Source organism: Danio rerio, chromosome 13 (assembly GCF_052040795.2).
Source record: "Danio rerio strain M-AB ecotype USA chromosome 13, GRCz13ab, whole genome shotgun sequence".
Classification (NCBI taxonomy): domain Eukaryota; kingdom Metazoa; phylum Chordata; class Actinopteri; order Cypriniformes; family Danionidae; genus Danio; species Danio rerio.
Window position 1 is genome coordinate 27,118,866 of NC_141033.1, and position 9,611 is coordinate 27,128,476.

The 9,611-nt window shown below is 34.3% G+C and overlaps 1 long non-coding RNA gene across 2 annotated transcripts in view; it reads left to right on the plus strand.

The window, feature by feature from the left end:
* Positions 1 to 8,964, plus strand: part of LOC141377184 (uncharacterized) — a 44,835-nt gene extending 35,871 nt beyond the window's left edge. The window contains exon 4 of one of the 2 annotated variants that reach the window (XR_015505971.1): positions 8,636 to 8,964. This is a non-coding gene — a long non-coding RNA (uncharacterized LOC141377184). The remainder of the gene's footprint in view (positions 1 to 8,635) is intronic. The other variant, XR_015505972.1, reaches the window with a different exon arrangement.
* The last annotated feature ends 647 nt before the right edge of the window (positions 8,965 to 9,611 follow it).

Below are 9,611 nucleotides of genomic sequence, written 5' to 3' on the forward strand. Positions count from 1 at the left end.
AGTGGTTAGTGCGTTGACTTATGCAGAGCGACCTAAGTTCGATTACCGCCTCGAGGTCCTATGCTGATCCTTCCCATCTCTCTGCTCCCCACACTATCCTGTCCAGTTTATATATATATATATATATATATATATATATATATATATATATATATATATATATATATATATATATATATATATATATATATATATAAACCATAACAAAGTCAAATCACTGGCAGCTATGGCTGCCAAACAAAAACCTTAAAATTACAGTAAAATTTCTTTGTTGAAATAAAGTGCAAAAATAATTATCTATTTTTATTTAAATGTTTACAGAAAAACACTGTTATTTTACAAACTTTCCCTAGATTATTATGATCAAATACATTCAATAAAGTGACTGCACTAATAGTTAAAGAGTAAAGAGAAAACAATGTTATTTAATAATTTTTCCCAAATCATTACGATTAAACACCTTTAATAAAATGTCAAGACATGCTCAATGTTGCAGTTGAACAGTTTTTATTTTGGATAAAGTCTAAAAAACAACAAGATACATTGGAATAAAATTCTCACAACTTCAAAATTACAAGAATTAAAAAATTATTAGCATGGTTATAAACCCTAATATAGTGAGGTACACAAGTAATTACAATTTATTACTTTAATTTTATCGAATTTTAAATGTACTTAAAAAAACAGGAAAAAATGTAAATAATATGGCAATTTTATTGTATAAAACGGATAAATTGCTGTAATTTGTCGTTAATTATATAATACATAAAATAACAGTCAATCTGTTAATTTACAGATATTGTTTGTAATTTGTATGTAGTTTTGAATATAAGGCTAAATTTTCCATAGTGTATGAGTAGTGTGTGTGTGTGGAAGTTTCCCAGAGATGGGGTGCGGCTGGAAGGGCATCCGCCGCGTAAAAACTAAAAGTTTAAACTAAAAAAATGGCGGTTCATTCCGCTGTGGTGACCCTGGATTAATAAAGGGACTAAGCCGACAAGAAAATGAATGAATGAATGAATTTGAATATAATTTCAAATAACAGAAAAAATACTGGATAAATAACACAGTAATTTCCCTATATACAGAACAAAAATGACAGTAATTTGATATTCTCTGTATCATTCAGTCATGCATTCAGTTTCATAGAGGATCACTAAAACCTTTATTCAAACTTTAATATAGGTTATTTAAAACATAAAACAAACTTATTGATAAAGTTTATATTTACCTGAAAACAAAATACTAATTACAGGCTACAAGTAAGGGGAAAAATATCATTGCACAAATATTTGAAGCTATTACAGTTGTCATGATTAAAGTAAAATGTCAAAATGAACAAAGAATATCAGTCCGTGGTATCATATTGCATCACACACCATTCACACAGGTTTCTGAGTTTGACTGACTGCTGTGTTCAGAACATCACAGAGCCGTTAGTGTAGTCAGCGCTGATAAACAATAGGATTCACTTACTGAATTTTATGCTATCCCAAATTCTCTACAACAAAGTGCAGACATGATGTATTTAATAGATTCCTTTTACAGCTTTAGAGATTATAAAAGTTTTGCATGCATGTAACCAACATATTTTGTTTGCGTAGCCAGATAATGGTGTGCCATTTCTTCAAAAAAGAGTTTATGTTATATTAAGAATCATTATTACAACATCAAGAGCTATAATAGACTATAGTTACTTATTTTTATTCTGAGTTTGAGTCTCAGCTTGAAGATCTCATCCACTTCTCTCTCTCCAACTTCACTTACTTTCATCATAATGTCCTGGTAAATATGGGCCAAATATTTTTTTAAATCATAATATTGCAGCCCAATTCTGGAATGAGGCAACTTTTAAAAAATGAATAGTTTACATACAGTTTTAAACAATTCGCTGTTATTTTGGTTGTCCTGCACTTGTAACTATAACTATTGCACATCATGCATCCTCCATTTCACATGTTGTTTTTGTCATTTACATGTGATCAGTTTGATCCTCCAAATAAATGACCAAATAGCATAAAGTTTTCAGTTTTTTTTAATTATGTCAATAGCCTCTAAAATTAACTACATTTTCTCACCACATATGAGACACTTAATGTTTACATTAGCGGTGTAACGATCACAAATCTCACGGTTCGGATCACAGTGGGGTTTTTGTGCCACAGATTGGAGTATTTTTCAGTTATAAATGTAAAAAATAAGTTGCAAATGTATGATTAACCTAAAATAAAAAATAAAAAAGTTATTAATGTGCGGGTCTGATGTGTTCCGAAAAGTGGGTTGTAATCAGTTGTGATCATGGACATCAGTACTTCAGTTATTTGCCTTAATCTGAATAAGACAATAATGTGATTAAGATGTTGACATGAGTTGCTTTTTGAATGTTCCTTTCATGATCCTGTTTTACATGTTAGAGGACATAATTCGATTAATGTCATTGAATCACCATGCTTTTTAGGCCTGTCACAATATTCAATACATCAACTTATCGCACTACACATGGACATGGCCTCAATCATTTTTGGTGATGCAATATATATCGCCCATATATATAAAACAATTCTAGCAACATTTTAGCTGATTGCACAACCTCTTTATCTCTGTTAAATGTGTCAGTGTCAGTATTGTTAAAAGAAAAAACACTATAGTATTTACTATAAACGACTAACAACTAAAAAAAGATCTGGTAGCAGATATTGCAGCCTCTGTTATTTTTTACCTTGCACTTTTTTGTTAACTTTATTTGTTTAGGATATACATTTTCACATTCTGATTTCAATGCCTAATTATTAAATTGTTAAAATTACTAAAATTTAATTGAGTGAAATAGGATGCGTTTTTTGGAAGAGTGTACTTGCATTGTGATGATATTATATTGTCATTCTGGCATTATATAATGAGTGGCATAAAATGACAATAATGTCGTTTATCGCAATATATTTTGGTGCAATATAACATACAACAAAAAAAGAGATATCGTTACAGGCCTAACGCTTTCCAGGTTTCCTCAGAAGTTTCATGTAATTTCGGGTGTTTCATTTTTAGTTTTCGACTTTAACTGTTGTTCGGCATTTTCACTTTCAGTAAGGAGGATTTCATCCATGCTCCTGTGACAAACTGAGGTATTAGATGCAAGTATGAAGTAAGGACTGGTGAAAAAATTGTTTTAATGAAATTTTATATTTTGCAATTTGATGTCTGTGGTCAGCCTGATCTCATGAGAAAACATCACTATTGTCAGATTAGTATCTAATTTGTACGAATTCGAATGAGTTAAGTTGTACAAAAAAACTAAGATTTTAAAAAGGTAGTGTGGCATCCAACCCCACCCTTAAACCAATCCGTAATTCATTCATTTTCTTGTCGGCTTAGTCCCTTTATTAATCTGGGGTCGCCACAGCGGAATGAACCACCAATTTATCCAGCAAGTTTTTACGCAGCGGATGCCCTTCCAGCCGCAACCCATCTCTGGGAAACATACTCACACACACACTCATACACTACGGACAATTTAGCCTACCCAATTCACCTGTACTGCATGTCTTTGGACTGTGGGGGAAACTGGAGTACCCGGAGGAAACCCACGCAAAGGCAGGTAGAACATATAAACTCCACACAGAAACGCCAACTGAGCCGAGGTTCGAACCAGCGACCTTCTTGCTGTGAGGCGACAGCACTATCTACTGCGCCACTGCCTCGCCGCAAATCATACTAAATTAAACAAATTAGATTGTGTGAATTAGAGCTTCAAAATTAATCGAAAAAAAGATTGCGATCTCGATTCAAGCACCTAAATGATCTTAATCCAGCATTTCTACGATTCTGCCAATCATTTTTTCAAGTTTAGCAAAGGCGGCCGCACAAGTCTTTAGATTGTTTGATATACGTAGCTTAGCAATGTGGACACCTCCAAATGGTGTTGAAAGAGTCACATACTGTATTAATAAGGTATAATTTACCCAAAAATGTATTTTCTGTCTTAATGTAATGATGTATTTGTGGCCGTGAAATCACACGTGGCGACAGCTGACCGTGAGCTGTTACCACAGAGAGGGCAGGCGCACACCTGTGAATGAAGTCTACTTTAGTGAACAGAACCTGCAAATGCTGTGAATAACAGGTGATAAATTTGTAAATAAAATTCTATTTGTGGCAGTGATCGATTGGAAGCCACGCAGGAAGTATAAACCACACTTGGCAGTGAAAATGAAACTGAAAGTTTGCACATCATTTAAATTATATCGCATTTTAGAGTTATGATTACGAAAAGCATTTCATATGTTTTTATTTCATAGTGAACACAAATTGTTGTGTATGAGAATAAATGTTTAACAGTGTCATTATAACTACTAGATGATCTAGTTTTTTGAGAGCAAATACTGACTCGGAAGGTGCAGAGAATAGTGTCAGAGCGCCGTGTGTCTATGGTATCTACTGTTGCAAAATGCGCCAAAAGTCCTACATGATTGTAATAGTTTAATTAGGATGTTTACATATCTGTACTGCACTTCAATGATGCGACTAAAGTAGCCCTATGTCCTAATTCAATTTCTGCTTAGTTCAATTATGTCTTTAGTCAGATTAAGGTAATCAAAAATCGCTGTTTATATGTTAGACTCTTAATCAGAATCCTAATCTTATTAAAATCTGATTATTATTGTCCATGTAAATATCCTCACTGGTTAATATAGATAACTTTATTTATTACATTAGATAAAAATACATCTACTTTTTTGTCACACCAGAATTAGCAAATGTAGCTCATTACAGAAAAGTTTTTTTTTGAGAAGCCACTGCAAATGAAGGGTGGGGTACAATTGCCACTTTACATGAAATTACTAGTTACTCCCTATAACATTATGAGCAAAAGAAAGAGACAAAAAGTCCTTCAAAAGTTCCCTAACCCTCATTCAGATGAGATTAACATAGGTTTTAGATACAGATATGCCGCAGGTTAAACAGTCAGTGCTCACAACAAGCAGTTGACCTAGAATATCTATTTCTAATTGTATGTCATTACACTAAACTGGACATCCTTGTGTGTGAAGAGGCAGAGAGAGGCAGGGTTCACATGTTCGGCCTGCACATTGTTCAGAGCCATTGTCCCCAGGATTGTCTGGCTCCAGACCTCAGAAACCTTAATTACATGTCTGCAAAAACCACATACAATACCAGACCAACAAGGCAGCTTATCACTTGAGACTCTCCATGCGCAATTTTCATCCTCATTGTTTTGCATTTCTCTTTGTCTCCTGTCAGAAGTAAAAGGGATCTTATTGTGTTATAATTCTGAAACAAATAAAGCAAGCAACAATGAAACGCACACAGCTAGATACGTGTCCAGCTGTTTAGGATGCTGCACGGCGTACTGGTCATGGTTTTAGTGGTTGAATGAAAAACCTGTAAATGCCAAGTAAAATAGGATCAAGATTCTTCATCTGTATGTTTGTTATAATTAAGATAATCACTGCTTAATGAAATCGATAACTGATAAAAGGTAGGTAGTCCCACATACAACCCATAACTTGCTTCTGCTTATCTGGTGTTTCTTCAAAGGCGGCACAGAAAAGAACATTAAGGCCATTTGAGTCAGTAATAGGACATGACATACAGAGAAAAACATACAACCAGGGTCAAATATGGTACTTGTTAAGATAACGAATGCCCCATGTGAACACTGTGCTGTACAGCTCCACATACCCACTCAGATGAAACTAAAGCCAAATAACAGACGCTTGAACTAAACTGTATTTTATGCTGAATATTGCTCAAGTTTTCACTGTCCGCAAACATTCCTTTGCATTCAACATGGCAAAGACCCACATTCTCTTACTGAAGCGACGCCAGTCGAAGTCAGTGAAGTCTAAAGTCTAAGCAGAAAGCAATATATAAATAATGTAAAATGGGATTGTTTTTGAATGTGCTGCATGTTATGGTGCTAAATAGTGTGCATGTAATAGTTTTAATTGTTTTAATGACGATTACTTTGTCGCTTTCTGTGTTAAGACTGCAACATTGAGAAGGATTTCTCTAAAAGCCTTGCACTCCATAGTTGGCAGTGAGGAGATGTGCAGTTTACTGGTCTGTATTAAAATAAAACAAGCTACTAAAAGTCAACAGGGAAGCTTGTGCTCTTTTTAAACTGCGCCTCATATAAATAATGCAGAACTTGGTGATTCTTACTAAACTGGATTATAATTACATTATTGGTTTACGTAGCCTCCCGAAGTATCCCAAAGGGAAGTTCTTTGGCAACGACTTGTTTTAATATGTCTTGAAATTGTTACCAGCTGACTTGGCTACAGGAAATGCGTCTCTCTTAAAAACCTCAAAGCAAATAATACAAGTAGCATGCAATATTCATAACCCTGTTTGGTTTTATTGCCGTCCATCCAATGGCGACATGTAGACATCTTGCCTCTCGGTATTTCATTACATGTATTTTTGTTTAATACTTTGCACAAAGTCTGTGATATCATTTAGTCTCATCAATCTGTCGTCTCCCGAGGCTTAGTTTTATCCATGCTACTATGAAAGCATCTCTTGACCTTCTAACCCTCCTGAGACTATCATCAGAGCCTTGTGGAGCCAGATCAAACCCATAATAGCCCTGTGTTCTTTTTTCTTCTTCTTCTCTCTTTCTCTGCATGAGACAGGACACAATGTCTTCAGGCAGTGGTGTAAAGTACACCCTGCCAGCATACTTAGATCTTAAATATCACACTAAGAAGGTATTTTACCTTCTCCGCTTAAACAAGCAGATTTTTGGGGAGGAACTTGTTTACAACTACCATGAATTAGTCAAATGGCCAAATCTGGTCAACACATGATAGATACACTTTATTGCATTTGATTATGCATGAATTAGACAACCGGCCAGGGGTGCATTTACCAAACAACGACGTAACTCGCGGCTCAGCTATCATGGTTCGATGCATCATTTGAGAAAAGAACAATGTAGTGACGAGTGTTTCCCAAACTTGTAGTTTCTCTGTTGCAGATCCGTCATTTGAAGCATGTTAGTTATAACGTAAAACGTCCACAATGACACTCTAAACAGGGTGGAGTAACTACTTTTTTAGAGAAAACTGCCAAAATGTTTTGTGTAAATTAAATTAACACACACACACTTTAAAAAATCCAATATTAGTTTTGGTAAAAACATGCACTCGTTTTTCATATTAGTTGAAATATATGTTAGCGACACATATAGGATACAGTTGAAGTCAAAATTATTAGCCCCCCTACTTTATAAGCCCTCCTGTTTAAATTTTTCCACAATTTCTGTTTAACGGAGAGAAGATTTTTTTCAACACATTACTAAATATAATAGTTTTAATATCTTATTTCTAATAACTGATTTATTTTATCTTTGCCATGATGACAGTAAATAATATTTGACTAGATGTTTTTCAATACACTTCTATACAGCTTAAAGTGACAGTTAAAGGCTTAACTTGGTTAATTAGGTTAACTAGGCAGGTTAGGGTAATTAGACAAGTAATTGTATAACGATGGTTGTTCTGTAGACTATCTGAAAAACATTTAGCTTAAAGGGGCGAATAATTTTGTTCTTTAAATGGATTTTTAAAAATTTAAAACTGCTTTTATTCTAGCTGAAATAAAACAAATAAGACTTTATCCAAATGAAAAAATCTTATCAGACATACTGTGAAATTTTCCTTTGTCTTTTGAACATCATTTAGGAAATATTTAAAAAAGAAAAAATTCAAAAGGGGGCCAATAATTCTGACTTCAACTATGTCCTTTACAAATATTATTGAGAACATTCCATATAAAAGCACTAAGCTAACACGTATTCTTATCTCATAAGTTATATAAATAGTTATTAGTTGTTGGCCTAATTTACAGTATAATCTATTTATTAAGAAATGAAAAAAATCTAAAGGATATATATATATTTTGTTATTGACGGTTTTTTTTTTGTTTTTTTTTTTGTCTAATTTTACAATTTAAACCACTGCAGATATCTTCTAACCAACAGGCCCATGTCATATACAGTACAGACACTTAATAAATAACCTACTATAAATTAAAAGCATTAACATATGCTGTTTTTTGTTTTCAGGAGCTTTGGAGATGTAACGTAAATTCCACTTTTAAATAATAGGTCACCCATAGCTTTCGTCATGAGCCATGGCGTTCAAAATGGTATAAATGTAATCAAATCAATCAAGAAATCGATCAAATCAAGATCTCTAAAACTGAAGCGCAAAAATACTTACTCTTCAAATTACACCAAAGAGAGATGACTCTCTTTGAAACTTTTTTAAAAATTATTCAGAGTTTAAATGTTAGAATGTTCTTAAGGAATAGGACATAGGGGGGCATAACTAGAAATAGAACACAACCAAGATCTTTGCTTCTAACTGTGTTGTTGCAAGCGGTGTTGTTGCAAGCGTAGAAGTTTGCAATGCAGTTTGCGAATGTTTGTTAGAAAGACGGATTTGGGAAATGCCAATCAACTAACTATGTTTGTAATGACAGACCTTAGTTGGCTAACGATGGTTTTCAGAAACGCACCCCAGATCTGTTTGACACATAGATACACTTTTGCATAACCTTATACCTCACTTTGGGCTGCGGGAGAGATTTCATTTATTTCCCTTTTCAGACAGGCAGAGAAAGACAAAGTGTATTTGGACGATGACATCATACATGCTGAAGCATTCAAATGGGCCCAATGGAGAGCGTATGGCCTGCATGTCTGGTATCTACCTGGTCTCCAGCTTTATTATTCAGGACTTCTGCAAAGTGGAGGATAACAAGCACTGAAGGTTCACAGAGCTGTCTAAATGTATCCAAGGAAGTTAATACTATTTTCACAGAATACATGACGAAATATCCTACATGCAACATGCGTAGTGGAAAATGTGAAAACTCTAGGAGACTTAATTGTGAATGAGGCCATAAAAATATGTGAAATATATAAATATGAATGGCTTACTGAGTTGATTTGGATTTAATTTAGTTTTTTTTTCCTTACATGCTGGATGAAGCCTTCACTGAACGTTTTTTTTTTTTTGATCCAGGTAGTTGTGTTTTGCTGTAACGCAAGTTAAAGCACATGTAATTCCATTTGCGCTTCATCACCTTAAACTGTGTGTCTAAAATTCCAAGGTAACTAGTAAATAGAGTAGTAATTCACCCTATCGAATTGTGAATGTAATTAAGAGAAAAGTAAACAGCCCCGGGCAGGCAATAACACGAAGTGGAGTTGATTCAAGAAAACCCTCCGAAAGTACTTAGTGAAATTAGACCAGAACTGATAACATCTACTTACCAAACTTAATTAGTTCAGGCACTCAGATGTTTCAAAGCATTCCATGCTGTCTATGGTAAGGCTGTCCCATCCTAGCTTTTTCTTCTTGGCACATGCAATGCTGATGTTTGTCATTCCAAGACATGCACAAATCTAATACAACAGGAGATATTTTAAACCAGTCAAAAACTCGGCTGTCTTTGATCTGAAAAAGGAAAATATCCCACAGAGAATCTACAAGACGAGTTCAGAGAGAAGATGCATGATTGAGATATACTTTGTCAAAAACAACTAACAGCACATTTATTCGACAACACAGATGACACGC